This window comes from Peromyscus leucopus, chromosome 16_21, assembly GCF_004664715.2.
Source record: "Peromyscus leucopus breed LL Stock chromosome 16_21, UCI_PerLeu_2.1, whole genome shotgun sequence".
Taxonomy (NCBI): domain Eukaryota; kingdom Metazoa; phylum Chordata; class Mammalia; order Rodentia; family Cricetidae; genus Peromyscus; species Peromyscus leucopus.
The window spans coordinates 2,613,830-2,631,881 of NC_051084.1; the positions used below are offsets into that span (position 1 = coordinate 2,613,830).

General features: G+C 46.4%; 1 long non-coding RNA gene across 2 annotated transcripts in view; it reads left to right on the plus strand.

Annotated features, from left to right (window-relative positions):
- Window positions 1–18,052, plus strand: part of LOC114701993 — a 141,448-nt gene that overhangs the window by 101,486 nt on the left and 21,910 nt on the right. The gene's annotated exons all lie outside the window — the stretch shown is intronic.

Consider the following 18,052-nt stretch of genomic DNA (forward strand, 5'->3'; position numbering starts at 1 on the left):
TATGAGGAAAAATGATTCTTTCCTGCATCCTCAGGTTTTCTGAAAAATTCTAATTTTTTCCCTACAGATTAAAAAACATAAAAATAAAATCAACCAATCCGAAGAGGAGAAAATTCCCTTTCATGAAACCTCAAACAAGTTTGGCTTTCGATTCTGATTCTTAAAACTTCATGGACAAATGCCTTTGGCCAGAGACCTTAAGCTCTCTGTGCACCAATTTTTGAAGAGAAAGTGTGTGTGTGTGTGTGTGTGTGTGTGTGTGTGTGTGTGTATGTGTGTGTTTGCACATGCTGCAGAGCTGGATGCATATACAGACTCCATGAGAATCCCTTTGTAGCTCTTTTTTTTTTCTTTATGTACTAACTGCATCATAGGTTGCAACCACGTGAATAGACTCTGCTGAATTTTTAGAATTCGCTCTACTGACTAGTGCCTTCTGGTGTGTGCAGCAAGAGTGCTGTGTTTCTGACTGTCTCTCTCTTTTGCTGGCTGCTTGTGGGAGGCACCCTTGCCCACGCTCATTTCCAGAGTTCCTGGTGAATCTGAGGACATTGTTCCCCCTTGGCACTGCTGGGCACCCCTGTGTAGACTTTACTGCAGGCTCAGGACCCCGTGTCTTTCTTATGCTTTAATTATCTGTCTTGGATGGGGAGGTACCGTGTTTCTCCTTAGGACCCAGATTGGCATGTATTGAAAGTGTATTTTGTTCGGATGGAGACTGTATTCTGCCCCCAGCATGGTAGCCTAACCAGTGTACACCAGGGCACGAGGACATGTGAGTCAATTTCCCCCCCTAGCAAAGAGCCAAGGAGAATCCCCACCCAGACTTCTGTCTACCACTCTGAGGCAGCTCGTGTTTACACAGTCCCGAGGTTCTCCTTCTCATGTTTTTGCCAATCCCCTAATACGGCCATGGCCAGAAAGTGAGAGGGTGCCTCTTATGTAAGGCCCTATGTGTTGGTCCCCAGACAATGCCATTTCCTTGCTTGGCCATGTGTGACTGCATAACACCGCTTGACTCATTTCCTTTGGAAAACTTGGCAGGGCCACTTTGCCCTGTTTCCTGCTTCTGTCACACAGATTCCTGGGAATACCACCTTGCTGTGCTTCTTCTCTGGGGGTCTGAGATCTGAGTGACAAAGAGGCTGTGCCATTGGGTCCTTCAAATGGAACTGCTGGAGATACAGAGAGATGGCCAGCCTTGGTTCTGAGTTACCTCAAGGGTCCCAGATGAGGAACGGGACAGACATTAACACTTCTCCCAACCTTTGAGCGGGGAATTTTGGACTATTCTATTTACTACTTCGGTGACATTTAGAAGTCCTCAAGTGCTTTCTAAAATTGGGGACCCCATTCTTGGGAGGGAGAATCTATCTCAAGGGGCATGGGGGGAAGGTTAAAGAACTTTGCAACTCGTTTTATATTGTTGAGACACTATCTCATGTCACCAAGGCTGGCCTCAAATTCAATGTGTAGTTGAGGGTAGCCTTAAACTCCTGAGCCTCCTCCCTTCTCCACAGCCTGAGAGCTGGGATTTGTAGGCACGTACCATACGGACAGCTGGATTCATGATGGTTACTTGCCAACGGCTCACTGGAGAAGCAGCTCTGGGGTGGGGTTGATAGTCACTCCTGAGGCAGACGGGGCTGGGATTAAAGCAACATTGGAGCACTGTTTGGTTCCGTTTGAGCTGCTGTACCTGCATATGCTGGGATCCAACCAGGCTCCATTCAGGTTTTCTTTTCTTCATTTAAGCCTTTCATCATTGAGAAGGAGGAAAGCAGTGTTGCCTACCTCCTGGTTGTTTCCATGGATAGCAGTATAGAGCGTTCATCTCTGTCTTTTTTCTAGAGCAGTGGTTTTTAACCACCACTTTCTCAGTGCTACAACTCTTTAATACAGTTCCTCATGTTTTGGTGACCCCTCCACCCCACCCCCCAACTGTAAAATTATTTTTGTTTCTACTTCATAACAGCAATCTGGTTACTGTTGTGAATCATAATGTGAATATTTTTGGAGATAGAGATTTGCCAACAGGTCGTGACACTGTCCTCGAGGTTAATTTGATACCTATTCAGGGAGGCCAGGTAGGTATATATATCTTGGTCTCTGTCTCTGTCTGTCTGTCTGTGTATGCATGCATGCATATGCCTATCTTTCCTATGTACTAACTAGACAGATCTCTACTCACGAGACAGTATCAGTTGTGTGCTAGACCCTGGGGTAGGCATTTTCATTCACTTCTCAACATAAATTCAGCCTGCATGTGGCAGCTCATTTATTTCTTGTTGTAAAGGAATAAGTGAAGTTTCAAAGAGACACAATGCCTTGTCTCTCATAGAGCTGGTCTGTATCAGAATCACACTAAGTCTACTGTCTGGCCTATAGCCCACGGAAGGTGAAACAAAGGTGGCCCAGTGACACAGAGCAGGACCTCCGGCTATATGTGACCAGGGGAAGTTCTGAATCTTGCTGAGCTTTAGTTTCTGGAAAGTGTCATGATCACAACACTTACTCCATAGCGCTGCTGTGAATATATATTAAAGCCAGGTCCTTCGTATGGAGTATAACGTGTCCAGCATGTGTGCTTGGACTGTCCCTAGTTTGGGGAGACTAACCTAAGTGTTCAAATGTTGAACAGTCTGATGCTCCTGAAAGGTTTTGGCAGGGGCTGTGGACACAAGGAAGGGCATGCTGTGAGAGGTGGGTGATTGGCTCTTCCAGGGTGATGGGGGCTGAGCGAGGAGTGGCCCCGAGACCAGAGTTGGGCAGCTTGCTTTCTCCAGGCAAATGTGATTCAGGCTGGGACTCCCTGATTAGTTGCACATACCCTGGCAATGCCCTTGCTTTGCTTGTAAAGGATGGAGCAGCACTGGCCCTGGCTTCTGTGACTGCCCCGATGCTGGCTGGTTGCCCTCCGAATCTGGATTATTCTTCTATGAATACTCCTTTCATCCCATGTGCTGGGCTTAGAGAGAGTCCATCCTCAAAGACCAGCAGGGATGATGGACAGGCTGTGTTGCATCCTTTAGGGCTAGTTGTGTTCTGTCATACATCCGGTGTACAAAACAACAGGCCCCATTGGAAAGGGAACTTTACTTGGAGTGGAAACCTTTGTGTCAGATTCTTGCACAGGACCATGCCTACTGTGTCACCTGTCTTGGCTCCACCTCTGCTGAGCCAGCTGTCCCATCCAGTAACCTCTTCTCTGGCACCCTGTCGGCCATGGATTCTCTTAATGACAGAGCCCCAGAAAAAAGGCACCTCTGTGTATAGACACACTCACTTGGCCCTTTGGAGAGTTGGACACAGAAAGTAGCCTTCAGGTGGAGGGGAATAAAAAAGTCCATCCATGTCCAGCTCCCTTTGAAACTACAGACCCAATTACCACCTGACTCACTCAGTTCTGTCTCCTGCATCCTCCTCATGTGATTATCTTACATTATTTGGTTCAATTCCTTTTCCTTTAGATGACCATCTTGCTTCCACAAATATATTGCACTTCCTTGCCCACCAATATCTTTCTTACCTGTAATTCATGAGGCCACTGGCCACATCGTCTAATTATCTTTATGTATGCAAGACAGGGCATTAGCATTTATAGTTATACAAAGGTCAGACTCAAGGCTCAGAAAGGAAAGATCCTTTTGATTCTCAGCAAGTGACTGAGCTTGGATTTGAATCCCAGAATCTTTATTACCTCAAATCATGACCTTTTCCATGGCTGTCTGGCTTACAGCTGCATGAAACCTGGGCCTCTTCGTGTTTTCTCACCCTGCTCTTGCGTTGGTTCTTCCAAAGTAGCCTCATCCCCTCAAGACTGAAGCCAGCGGGATGTCACTGGTTTTGTGTCCTCTGCATGTGACCTCCCTGATGGGCTGCTCAAGGAATGAAGCCATATGGAGAAGAAGGATGTCCTTTATAGGGGAGTGGTGGGTGGAGTCCAGTGGCCTGTCTTGGCCCTTCACATCACATCAGAAATGGATGACAGTTGTAATTATCAGTGAGCAAAATTGAAAGCAGTGATTTTCAGAGAGGGAGTTTGATCTAGTAGGCTACAGGTCCCTGAGGATGTCCCATCCTGGGATGGAGAGAGCCAAATTGTATTGTATTTCTTCTGGACTATAGACAAAGTTCCATGGTTTCAAAAGCCTATATCCTACACTCTTTGAACACCACTGTTTGAATTGACAACAGGACACGGCTCTTGAGTATGGGCAGGTTGGGGGTGTGAAGGAAGGCCTTACCTCGAGGTTATATCCTGTGGTTTCACAAATGTACATATTTGGAAGCTCCTAGCAAGACAGATGGTGTGAACTCAAATTGAAGATCCCTTTGGGCTTCTGACATTTGTTTTCTTCAAGTGTTTAGAGGAAAATGACACCTTTAAAAAGTGATGCCATTTGTTCTGAAAGCTGCAAAACCATAATGCACAGAATAGAAAGATTTATGCTTTGCCGGGCATGAACTAAATTCCAACTGCACTTTTATTGTTTTGGCCTAGGGTCCTCCTGTGACAGGTGCATTGTTCTGTTAGGGCTGATGTCAAAGATGGAGCCATGGCGATGTGTGATGTAGAAATGCTACTTTCTTTCTCAGTCTGTGATATTAGATGAGGGGCTGGAGGCAACTGCTTTCACCTCTCTGCAGGCCAATGCTTTGTGGTTACTGAGGAAAAAAAGAGCACCTATTTAGTGGTGCTCCCACCCAACCCTGCCTTCCTTCTCTTTAACAGTCATGTATGAAGGGGCTTCATGTGCGGGGACTAATTTAGGACTCTGTACCCTGATATAGTATGAATGGGGCACAAGCGCTCTGTGGAGGGGGAAGGGCTGAGATACCAGAAAGAGCAGTAGTAGATAGGATTTGGCCTGAGGTGATGAGACAAAAGACACATTAAAAGTCATCTCCAACAGGTGCAGGATACACTGGAACTTCAAGTCCTTGGACACGGTGGGCCATAAAACATGCATTTTGTTTGCATCCTTTACTCTTCTGCGGCCTTTACTCTTCTGGCCAGTTGTCCTTCCTAGAGTCGTCTTCTGATGCTGGATATCACACCTACAGTCATTGTGATGGTGATTGTTGAGTGAGGTAGGGCTGAGAGTTGAGGGAAAGTCTCACCCCAAGGCCTCCTGTGAATAAGAGATGCCAGAACCAAAGGAGGCAGCATCGGAGTGGTTATGCATGACTGTACACCCCCCAGGTCCTCAGAGTCTGGAGGAAAGAGGTTTCCATCCATGTAAAGTTCTCTTCCCATTGTTAACTATCTTCAATATTTAAAATAGTAATTATATAGATGATCACCCACTTACAACAGTTTGCTTTCTGAGTGACCTAGGCCTTAATTTGCCACCATACCTATAAAGGTTGCTGTGAAAATTCAGTCTGTTGATACACGGAGAATATCCAGAATATAAGGTGAGACCCTGTGACATGGCCAGCATTCAACGTCTGACCATCCTCATTACATCTGGCCAGTAGTAAACCCTCAGCGAGTGTTTGCTCTCCTTGTTCACAATCATGGTGGAAATGATGTCCCTTATTCAGCTGGCATGCTAGGGTCCCAACTTCCTGCTAAAGAGTGTACCTCTGTAACACCAATGCTTATTACTTATGTCCTCTAAGTGTTTATTTGAACATTCTGACCATGACCATCATGCCTCTGACTAATGGTGGTTTCCTGATGTGGGAGAGTCCACATTTCTTTCCCATCATGTTCAGTCTGTGGGCTCACTCTTCCATTGTCAAGCCTTGTTAAGTTACTCATCTTCTTGCTGGTATACAACACTCACCAAGAAGCAAACTTAAAGGAAGAAGGACTTACTTTGGCTCACAGGTCAAGAGTACAATCCATCATAATAGGGAAGGACGGTGACAGGTTGACCTCAGTGAGGAATCGGATGTTGGTGCTCACCTTTCTTTCTCCTTTTTTTGTGCTGTCTGAGACCCCAGTCCATGGAATAGGGTGGGTCTTCTCACCTCACTTAACCTAATATAGATGATCTTTCAGGGATGTGCCCAGAGGCTTATCTTCTCAGTGATGCTGGGTCCTGTTTGGTTGATGATCGTTAAGCATTGCAAGCTCCCAGCCTGGCCCTGAACGTGGGTGAGAATGGCACGTTTCCCCTTAGGGAAGTAGGCAGCCTTCTGTTTCCAAGGATCATCCCACTTTGAGGTGTTCCATGGGGTCTTTTGCCTATGGGCCCATATTTGGGGTCAGAGTCACGACTCTCTTCCCATAGACATCCCAAGCCTCAGTCTCCTCCCATGTCACTAGACTTTCAGTTGACTGTTGGAGCATAGTCCTGCATTCTCAGTTCATTCCAGAACATGTCTTTGTGCCTTTTATCAGTTATCCCTGCTAACCAGTGTGTAAGGTATTGGCTTTTTTTTTTTTTTGATTATTTATTTATTTAGAAGAGGACATCAGATCTCACTACACTGCAGATGATTGTGAACCATCATGTGGGTGCTGGGAATTGAATGTAGGACCTCTGGAAGAACAGTCAGTGCTCTTAACCTCTGAGCCATCTCTCCAGCCCCTTGAGGTGTTATTGTTTTTTGCTTTGGGTTTGGAAGGGGACCTTTTAAATTGCCTGGCTTATCTAAATGTTTTAACTCACTATGAGTGGTAGAGAGTCTTTATTTGTGTGGCCTAAGGATGTCAAGTTACAAAGACATGTGTGGGATCTAAACTAGGTTTCTCAGTCTTCTGTTGACGTTGTGGATCTGATAGTTCAATGGTTTGCTGTCCTGTGCATTTTAATAGTCTGTTTGCCTGGGACAAAGGTCTGTTTGTCTGGGACAAAGGAAAGAAATCAGTACAGTTTGGTTTGGGTGAGCTCACAGCTACCTCTTATTAACATAGCATCCCTCATTTACATTTTTGTACATTGAAACTGATGCTACTGCTTCTCTCCTTGGACCTATAATGGTCCCCCGAGGCTGGGAGGAGGCAGGTGTGCAGCCACCCATTATACAGCTGTTGATCTAGACCCACTGAGAGCACAGGGCTTTCCTGTGAATGATGGTCCCGGAGTGACTATGAACTCTCCAGAACAATAGAGCTGACTCATCCTGACAGCTGGTATGTTTGTCATTTCAGGTACCTGAACCTCCAGCTTCAGCATCTTTCAGTGGAAAACAAAACCCATAGCTCTGAATCAGTCCTGCTTTGAAGCTGGGTATCAGCTCTTACCTATTAAAATATTGGCTGTTCTAGAACTGTCAAGTCTGTCTGTGAGATTTTTATAAGATGTCACTTTAACTGAGATTATTATTCTATTTTGGGCCTTTCTTCTAAGAAAGAATAGAATGTGCTATGTGGGGTTATGGAACAGAGGCCTGAGCATGCCCCATGGGCCATCTGGAGATGGTGAGATGACATGGGTCACTCCATTCCTCCATTTCAGAAAGTAGTGCTTGATGTTGGTAACAGTCCTCATCCTAGCATGGGGGTCTGACTCATAGTAGGCCTTCAGGAATATTGCATGAAAGGACAGATTTCTCAAGAATCCTGAATCATTTCATGGGATGAATTTCAACCCAGCTCTTCTCTGTGGTTGAGCTTTTGTGAGAATCTGCCTGTGCTAGCTATAAAAATGGGTTGTATTAAGTCCAATGCAAATCAGTTAAGCAGTATTCTAATGAGTGGTAGAGAGGCTTTCCCTGTGTGGCCTAAGGATGATCAAGTTACAAAGACATGTGTGGGATCTAAACTAGGTTTCTCAGTCTTCTGTTGACGTTGTGGATCTGATAGTTCAACAGTTTGCTGTCCTGTGCATTTTAATAGTCTCCTTTGCCTTTTTCCTACTTAATACCAGCAGCTCCACAACCCCCAACCCTAGTGATGACAACTCAAAATGATTCTAGACATCATCAAATGTTCCTCGGTTGGGAGTGGAGAGTGAGGTCACTTACTCATTGGAGACAGTGGGTTTGCAGATCTTCTGTCTCCTTTATCCTGGTAGAGTTGACATGGACCAATCCAGAGAGTTTTGTGTCTAAAGACAAATGGACACATAACTTGGTGTACTACTTCTCCCCTTGCTGTGTCTAAAGGAACCTTTTACTGTGGCTCACTGTTTGATGGTACAATGTATCATGGCAGTGAGAGCAGCTAGAACTCTGGTTTCAGGAGCTTGAGGTAGCTGGTCAAATGGTGTCTGTAGTCAATAGGCAGAGAAAGGTGAATGCTGGTACTTATCTGGAGTTCTCAGGTTTTTTTTCCTTTTTCTAAATTCAATACTAGGCCCCAATCCATGGGATACTGTTACTTGTGTTCATGGGGGTGGATTTTCATGACTTAGGTAGTTCTCTCTGCAAACGCCCTCACAGAACACCTAGATGTCACCTAGGAAGGTGACTCAATCCACTCAAGCTAACAATGAAGATTAACCCTCACACTTGGTCAGGGGACATTTTCAGTGTTGGGAGTGAAGTTCATGCCTGCTGTCTCAGATGAACATTCTTCTCTTCTCCTGACTGTGTGACCTTGAACACATTTATCCAGCATCCCAGATAGAAAGGCATCCCATGTTCTCCGAGCTTAGGCTTACATGTGACAAACAAACAAACACCAAGGTGGTTGAATATTTTGTCTTCCACCAGCGCTCTAGAAAATGCTGGCACTCTGTATATGAATAACACAAGCATCTTCCGGGAACTAACTCTTGACTTTCGAGTGAGGTTCAGTTGCTATTTTCTGTGTAGCCATAGAGAAGAGATTTGGGTTCCGAGATCTGCACCTATCATAAAACCAGCTTGCTTCAGGGCCTGAGCTCAGACTGTAGTTCCGACATCTACCCCTGAGACCTTGCCTGGCTTTCACAGTCTGGAGTCTGCTCAGCTACAAAATGGGGTCTAGTAGACATACTAACATCACATAGTTACTGTGTGGAGGATGATTCAGAGGGAGCAACTGGTCTCTCTGGGGCCTGTCCATTGGTCCTCCTTGATTCTAATCGCCTGCCATAGCTGTTTCATTTTCGGAGGACTCCAGTTCCATTCTGGAGGCTCAAGCATTGAGGGGAAACAGAGCTTGTTCCCCTGTCCCCAGCACTATGGGAAACAATCCTGGCGGTAGGAGTGGTGGTTACATGGACAGCTGGATGCCTCATTGGTAACGGTCAGCCGGGTCCCTTTGAAGTGGTTTTAAGACCAATTTGGTAACTTGATTTGGAAAGTGGTATTGATGACTGTGAGGGCGCGGGCTGCCCATTAGCTGCTGTCTGGGTTGGCAAATTGGTTTAAATGGAATGAACGCGGTTCCTTCCTCCCCAGGGCTCATGGCTAAGGGCCAGGCTCTTTGTCAGGGAAAAATCTCCTGGGCAAAAAGACAAGTGAAAAGGTTTCCTGGAGCCTGCTGCTGTTTTTCATATGTGAGCTCTGCTTTCCTCTGTGGGGCTGATAACATTGGACAAAGAGCTGGTCTGGGTGGGTAGGGGAGGGGCTAGGTAGTTCAAAGGGAATGGACAGGGACCAGTGCTAAGCGTTTTCCAAGGATTGCTTATCTGTCCTCCTGACGAGAGACATTGTGCTTGATGACACTCTTGCTTCTTTTTTTAATTTCTTCTGTTTCTATAGCAGCCAGTGTTGCTGGGATGAACTTCCTGGTGTTCCCAATGGGAGGCAAATGTTTAAGCTTCTTGGGGGTTCCCACAGGAAGGCCAGCAACACTGCTGCCTCTTGAGTCTGCTGAACATTCTCCATCACCCACAGGGCATTGTCAAGCTGTTTCCAGAACAGTCATCCCAGTTTGCACCCCTACTCGCTTGGTGCAGAGTCCCATTCCCCACATTGGCACACACCTCTGTTGGGTTACCATCTTGCCAGTTCGGTGGGTAAGGTGCACATCTGGTTGGTTTTCTTATTGCCAGTGGCTAGGTGTCCTGTTCATGGGCACTCGCTGTCTGTGAGAAAGGAGCTCATAGGTAGCTTGTCTAGTCACCCCCTTCCTGCCCCACCTGCTTATGATTAGTCATGAAACTTGCCAAGCAATTATTATGAATCAGTTATTCCATTGATTATGTTGGGTACCTGATGCATGCATGTGACATACCCCTGGTGCCAGGGATACAGAGAGCAACATACTAACATGGCTCTGCCCTGAGGGGTCTAGAGTCAAAGGGGAAAGGTATTAAGTATTTGTAAGAGGAAGAAAACATCTTCCATTCCCCTGAATATTTTTAAGTAGCCTTGGCACTCAGGATAGAAAGGAAACCATGGTCATCTTTCTTGCTTTGCTTACTGTCTCTCTAGGAGAAAGTGCTGTTTTCCAAGAAGATGAGAGAGCAAAGAAATAGGGGAGGGATAGGGACAATACTGTTTAGAAATGAAGAGAAGAACTCTTGTTTGGTAAGCACTCACTGTGTGCTAGACCCCGTGGGAAGAGCTCAGCCTAGGGCCAGTCCATAGCGAACCTCTGGTGCTCACAAGGTAGAATTCAGTTCTCCCGATTCTTCATTGGTCACTAATGTCAGCTGCTCAACTTCTGTATGGAAGAGCTCGGCAGGACGGAACACTCCTGGAGCATCAGGGTCCTGGCCCTGTGTGAACACCATGTGGTATATACTATCTCCACCAGCATAGAGGCTCTGGGTGGAATACTGAAGAAAGGGAACTGGCGTGGTTAAGTGACACATTCTCCACATTTCCTCATCCCTTATAGAGAGCTGAGTTCTGTCACTATGGACATTGGTGGTGGCGTTTTCATTCCTGTGGTAAGCAGTCAGCCCTGAGGTGGAAGAATTACCTGTGAGATTTGGCTTGTAAACAGCATAGGTGAGATGGAATATTTCAAGGTGAGGAGAGAACCATCATGTAAATGGATGGTTCTCTTCCGCCTGCCAGTTCCTGAATAATCATTCAGAGGTTTAATATTACTTTAAAATGCTCGGCTGGTAGCTCAGGCTTATTACTGACTAGCTCTTACACTTAAATTAACCCATAATTCTTATCTATGTTTAGCCACGTGGGTTGGTACCTTTTCTCAGTACTGCATTCTCATCTTGCTTCATCTGTGTCTGGCTGGGAACTCCTGACTCCACCCTTCTCCTTCCCAGCATTCTCACTTTGGCTTTCCCACCTAACTTCCTGCCCAGCTACCAGCCTGTCAGCTTTTTATTTTTTTGACCAGTGAGAATAATACATATTCATAGTGTAGAAAAGGATTATTTCACAGCACACTCTTTGTCACATGTACCTGCTGGTTTCTCTGAGGAGACACATAGACCTGTCTCTCAGTTGTAATGTGATTCTGGGTGGACTGAAGTCAAGGTTTTCTTAACAAACACTGGTGTATCTGCCAGGCTCGGAAAGCTTCAGGAGAAGGTGGTAACTTCTCCGGTCTAATCATGCCCCTTAAAGAGTATGTTGAAGTCCTAGTCTTCTATCTCAGAATGTGACTGTGGTTCCAAATAGGATCTTTGAAGAGGTTATTTTGTTGAACAAGGTCTCAAGTATGGGCCCTCAGCCCATGTGACTGGTGCGAGAAGAGAATATTGGGACACAGGTGCCATCAAAGAAGATAGCTGAGGAACTTGGGGGAGATGGCCACAGCCAAGGCAAGGGAAAAGGTCTCAGGCGAAATGGACCTGGCTGATGCCTGATCTCGTGTCAAATTATAATTTGAGAACCGAGGAAATGACTTTCTGTTGTTTAAACCACCACCCAGCCCGTGACAGTTTGTTACTGCTGTCCTGTGAAACAAATGCAGTGACCATGAATGAGTCAGTTTGCCTTCATAGCCATCTTCTTAGTCTCAGCTGTGGAAAGGGGCCCGGGACTGTCCACCTCAGGCTGTGGGATCTGGAGCTGGTAAGAAGAGCTCACAGTAACTGGTTAGGACCTTACCACAGTCCAGGCCCTGTTTGAAGCCAAACACAGGACATCTTTTTGTGGGCATTTTTGGGACGAGATGCTTGAATTCCCCTTTACAGCTGAGTCAGTGGCCCCCAGAGCTGTTGACTGTCTTGCCTGATGGTGCTCAGGTGGAAAGGAATTTAGCAGCCTAAGGACTGTGACGTTGTTCTTTGGAGCCTTTATACCGGATCCCCTAAGCTCTATAAGTTCCCCAGTACCTAGGCTATAGGACATACATTGAAGGCAGATTCCCTGAGACAAGATCTTGTATGTTCTGTGTGGTGTATTGTGGACATCAGAAGCGGTGTGTGTGTGTGTGTGTGTGTGTGTGTGTGTGTGTGCCTGCCTATTCTAGCCCTCCTGTACTGTCACTACTCCATCAGGCCCCTGTGCTTCTGTTCTCTCTCCTCAGACCTCATCTTCATTGACATTGGCTTTCATCCCAGAAGTCAGCCTGGCATGCAGACCTGCCCTGTAATCCTCACACCTCACATGGCTAAATCAACAGGGGGTGGCTTTTTGGGAAATGACTTGTACTTATGAATCTGTCCTTTCCTCTCAGCTCTGTCTAATCTTTCTTTCCATACGCAGTTTCCAGGGCCCTGGCATTCTCTGCCTCTTTTAAGCAGCATCTCTCATCATTGACCGATATCAGATCCTAGAGAAGGGAGGACAGTGCCTTGCCCTGGACTTACACAGAACTTACGGGAAAATGCATCACCCTGAGTGTGGGCCAGCCAAGGCACCCACCCAAGCCAGCCCTGCCGGGGGTTGGACGCACTGGCCGCCTTAGTCACTGGCCAAAGACACTTGCTCTAGCCGTAGCCTACTCCACCTCTCTGATGGCTGAGTTCCTGGAAAAGCTTTACGCCATGGGACGTGGATTTTCCTTCCTGCTATATAACTGGAGCTCTCATTCACTGAGTGCTTATTCAGTGTCCGGGACTGTATTGAGCCTTTCAGACACAGCTTGTGAGTGTGTGTTTGTACATGTGTATGAATGTACAGCCTTACGTGTACACATAGGGGTGCCCATTTGCATGTGGAGGTTAGAGGTCTGTGTTGAGAATCTTCTGCAATTTTTCTTTTTTAAAGGTTTATTTTTAAGACTAGGTATAGTGACTCACACCTTTAATTCCAGCACTTGAGAGGCAGAGGCATATGAATCTCTTTGTGTTCAAGGCCAGCCTGGTCTACATAGTGAGTTCCACAAAGGCTGGGTTATGCAGAGAGACCCTCTCTCAAAAAACCAAAACCAAAACTAAAACAAAAACAAACCAACCAAGCAAACAAACAAACAAAAAAAACTGAAACTAAAACAAAAAGATCTATTTTTTAATAATTTTGTTTATGTGTATTGGCATGTATATTGGCAGGTACCCACAGACGCCGGAGGCTTTGGATCCCTTGGGGCTAGAGTTACAGGCAATTGTGAGCAGCCTGAACTGGGGTCCAAAAAAAAAGAGCAGTGAGTTCTCTTAACGGCAGAGTCAGTTCTCAATCCATAAACCCCTCCCCCGCCACACTTTATTTTTTGAAAGAGTATCTTACTGAACCTGGATGTGTCTGTCTCCATTCCCCAGCACAGAGATTATAAGCATGGACCGCTGCCATGCCTGGCTTTTCACATGTGTGCTGGGCATTCGAACTCTCAAGTCCTCGTGCTTGCCTGGAAAACACTTTACAAAACTGAGCCATCTCTTCAACAACCCCAGCTCCAGCTCTTTATTTGATGCTCCTGATAACCCAATCGGGTCTCCTTCTGACTGATTGGGATACCGGCTCTCAGCTTGGGAGCACAAGGATAAACAGGAGAAAGTACCTCACCTACATCAGGTGTCAAATGTTTCCTGAGGTAACTGAGTCAACCTGGGATGGCATGTTGTTCTGGTTGGCTCCTTGTGCACAGGGAAAGACTAAGACCTGGCTCATGGGTGCCATCAACAACAGACTCTGTAGCCACAAAGCTATACTATAGTGCCTTCTGGGGGGAGGTAAGCATAGTTTCCCTAGTGGGCTCAAACTTGGAGCCCCAGACTCCAGCCTGAGAGCTCTTGTGCCTTTCTACTCTGTCTCCACTGATAAAGCCCCAAGTGGCGGTTCTCTCAAATGAGTTCCAGGGGACAGACTGGGATCACCCCGCATACGCAGTGCATTTGCTTAAGGAGCCCACCAGAGAAGAGCTGATTGCTCCAGGGGGAAGAGGTGATAGTGGGCAGTTACTCGGGACGAGAGGATGAAAGATGGACCAGGTCAAGACAGACTTCCACTAGCCCAGAGAAGCCTGTCCTGGGAGACCTCCTTCTGGTTATCTTCTCATGGTTCTCACTCTACAAGCCTACCATCAGGACTCACTGTCCCTGTCCATGGTCACAGGGGAAGCAGCATCCCGAGGGGCTGTGGAGCCAAGATGGTTCCTGCCCACTCAGCACTCAAGCAGTGCATATCGTACCACAGAGACATGATCTCACTCCATTGAGCAATGGCCTGGGAATCTAAGCCCTGCTAGGCTGAACGGGGAACTAGGACTTCCTGAGAGAGAGGAAGTATCAACCGAGAATGCCTCTACTCTACCATGTGCCTTGTACCCTGTCATGCATTCTGAAATCCCAGAGGACTCCCTGCACAGAGATTTTCACAAGAGTGTCCATATCATTCCGAAACCTGGTAGTCATGTCAGGGGTGGATTTCCTGAGGCCTGGGTAGGAAACCCAGGGTAGGTTCAGTGCCTTGGAGTTCATGCAGGCCTTAGAATGATGAAAAAGAAGGTGTCACTCCAGGTGGGGCTGGCACATATGGATAGTAGGAGATGCCAGCATGGTCTTGAGGTGAGAGTTGAATAGACATTCTCAGAAAGGCAAGCCAAAAGGCATTTAGCAGGGCTTGGGGTATAGCTCAGTGGTAGAGCACTTACCTAGCATGCACGAGGTCCTGGGTTCAATCCTCAGCCCTGAAACAAAATAAATGAAATAAAAGGCATTGGATTGAGGAACTCAGTGATGACAGCACCCGCCCTGCCCTCAGCAGTCACTTCCCTCTACTCTGCATGACCCTGCCTTGCTTTTTTCTTGGCCAATGCCATTTGCCCATCTCTAGTCTGGGAAACACATCCCAGAAACAGTTGGACAAGCAGGTAATTCCACAGTGGGCCCCTAAGTCTGGCAGGTAATGCCACCGAGGACCCCTAAGTGTCCCTTTCTCTTTATTCTGGTCTGTTCCTTAGAAAACCAAAACCAGGATCCATTTAGTGTTGCTGTAGCAAATGTATTTTTTTTTTTTTCTTTTTAAAAAAGCAAGGCTCATAGAAAAAGCATTTCCACCTGTGATGCCTGGCTTGGGAGGGAATCTCAGATAAAGAAACAGATTGTAGTGTGTGCTGTGTAAGCAGCTCAGACAAGCCGCCCGGCCTCAGTATGTCCAGGGAGGCCACAAGCCCGCAGTTTCCCTGTCTCAGCAGAGAGGCAGGAACCTGTTAACCTGTCTTAGAAGCTAATAAAAAGATCGCAGTGAGATCATGTCTGTTAAAGGCCTTTGAGTTCCTGGAGCTCCCATGCTGTATTTCCTTATTGCTTACTCATCAAAATGATCACCCGGCTAAAAACTGCCTTCTTCCCCGCTTCCGGTCCCTGGTTTCCTTCAGTATTTCAGTCTGATGCTTCCTTTCCTTTGCATTTTGAAAAGCTGCCTTTCAAAAAAAAAAGTGCTTAATTATTTTAAACGTTCTGTCTGAGTGAGCTGACACACCAGAGAGCCTTTCTCTCTATTAAGCCTGTGCACTTCTGATGGCAGATAGGTCACTGAAGCTCAGGCTGAGGAACCCAGAGAGGTCACGTGGCTGTGAGCCGTCAGTTGTATTTGCCTCCAGGTCATGCCTTCTAGTAATCACACTTGCATTTTCTAGATTATTCTTTTCAGTGAGCAGAGCAGCATATATGCATTTCCTCAATGAGGAAAGGAAAGGCCTGCCTGAAAATTGGCCTTGAGTGGACTTTAAGACATGTCATTGATTTTTTTTTTTTAATGCAAAAACTCCAACCAGGCCACTTCTGTGGTTTTTTGGTTTTTTTTTTTTTTTTTTTTTTTTTTTTTTTTTTTTTTTTTTTTTTTTTTTGTAAATCTTGACAGCCCATATGCACAGACCTAGTGGGAGGCCATCACATTATAGAGAGCTCCTTCTTGGGCATGAAAACCTCCACTGCAGTGTTGGCATGGAGTGGATGAACAAGCGAACTTGTGAGCAGGACCCAGTCCCGAACCTTCTGATGACACTTTCAAAAACCTAGCCCTTTCTATAGCTGGCTGGGAGATGAATGGAAGAACCGATAAGGACAGCTGCCGCTTACTGAGCAGTTCCTATGGGCCAGCCACGGTTCTGGAAACCGGGCTAGTGCTGGATCCGTGCGGTGTCAGCAGCTCAGCCCACACTTCTTCCAAACTCTCTCCTCCCCTTTTCCAATAAGGAAGTTGAAGTTCAAACTCACAACTGTAGAGCTGGGACTAAAACCTAAAGCTCCCAAGTTTAGAGGCTTTGACCATCCCTTTGTCTGCCTTGGAGAAAAATAAAACAGCACCCCCACCCCCACCCCCCACCCAACCCCCAATAACATTCTGGGCACACAACTTTAATCCCAGCACTCAGAAGGCAGGGGCAGGTGGACCTCTTTGAATTTGAAGCCAGCTTGGTCTACATAGAGTCTAGACCAGCTATGTAGTGAGACCCTTTCTCAAAAATAAATAGATAATTGCTTGCTTAATTAATAAATGTTCTGTTGTAGAGCCATTTTTCCATGGACTTCTGGATTTCCTCTCTCTTCTGTGGATAGAATGAGATTTATACTTTGGCTAGAAGGGTCAAAAGCACCTGGCCACATCTCTTTTCCTTTCCTGTAGAATTCTGGCAGTTGGAGATGCGTACAGAAACAGGCAAGGCTTGTCAAGCAGGTTGCCTGTAGGACTGTGGGGAAAACACAAAGCCTGAACTAATAATGGTCTTGAATCATCTTAGGTCTTAGGCAAGCAAGACCACTGATGCTTGCAGCATGAAAACAAAACAGAAAATGGTATTCACCATTTCTTGCCAAGGACCTGAAGACCTGCCTGTAGGGTCTTACTAACCCTCTATTGCTCTCAGCCTTCCATGTGGGCTTTAGAATAAAGAATCATTCCTGGGAGTGAGAGGAGTCTCGTAATGTCCAGATTTGAAGTCCCCCAAGATTTTGTTGAAACAGTACGTAATTATGTGTGGTACTGGCTCAGGCTTCACTCACAATCTACCTGTTCTTCTTCCTCTTCCCTCCATCCCTCCATCCTTCAGTCCCTCCCTCCCTCCCTCTCTCCCTTCCTTCCTTCTTTCCGTCCTTCCTTTCAGCAGGATCTCTTTATATAGTTTTGACTGTCTTGGAGTGTGCTATATAGACCAGCCTGTAACTAGAGTTTTCCTGCCTTGCCCACAGTCAGGACAAATCTTTGTCACCCGCCAGTCCCACAGCCGCTCAGACCCAACCAAGTAAACACAAAGACTTATATTGCATACAAACTGTATGGCCGTGGCAGGCTTCTTGCTAACTGTTCTTATAGCTTAAATTAATCCATTTCCATAAATCTATACCTTGCCTTGTGGCTGGTGACTTACCGGCGACTTCACATGCTGCTGGTCATGGCGGCAGCTGGCAGTGTCTCTCTGCCTCAGCTTTCCGCTTCCCAGAATTCTCCTCTCTCCTTGTCCCACCTACTTCCTGCCTAGCCACTGGCCAAACAGTGTTTTATTTGACATACAGACCATCCCACAGCACCAGCCTGGCCTCAAACTTAGAAATCCTCCTATCTCTGCCTCCCAAGTGCCGGGGTCAAGGGTGTATACGATCATACCTGACTATCTACCCACTCCCATGGTGTGTTTTTCACACTTTTCTAGGTGGGGAGTGACCTACCTCACACAGGTCACCAAACAGCACCAGAGCCCTGATGTTGGTCATGCTTCTCTCTGTATCTCTCTCACTTTCCCATACTGTTTGTTTGTTTTTTTATCCTGAATCTTGCTGCTTAGCCGGGCTGGACTTGATCCTCCTGCTTCAGATACAGGAATACCAGTATCACAGATAGGTACCACAATGCCCAGCTAAGGGGTAAGGATTCAGACCCCTGATGAGTACGCCAATTTCTTCATGTAGCGGTGACTGAGCTTGTT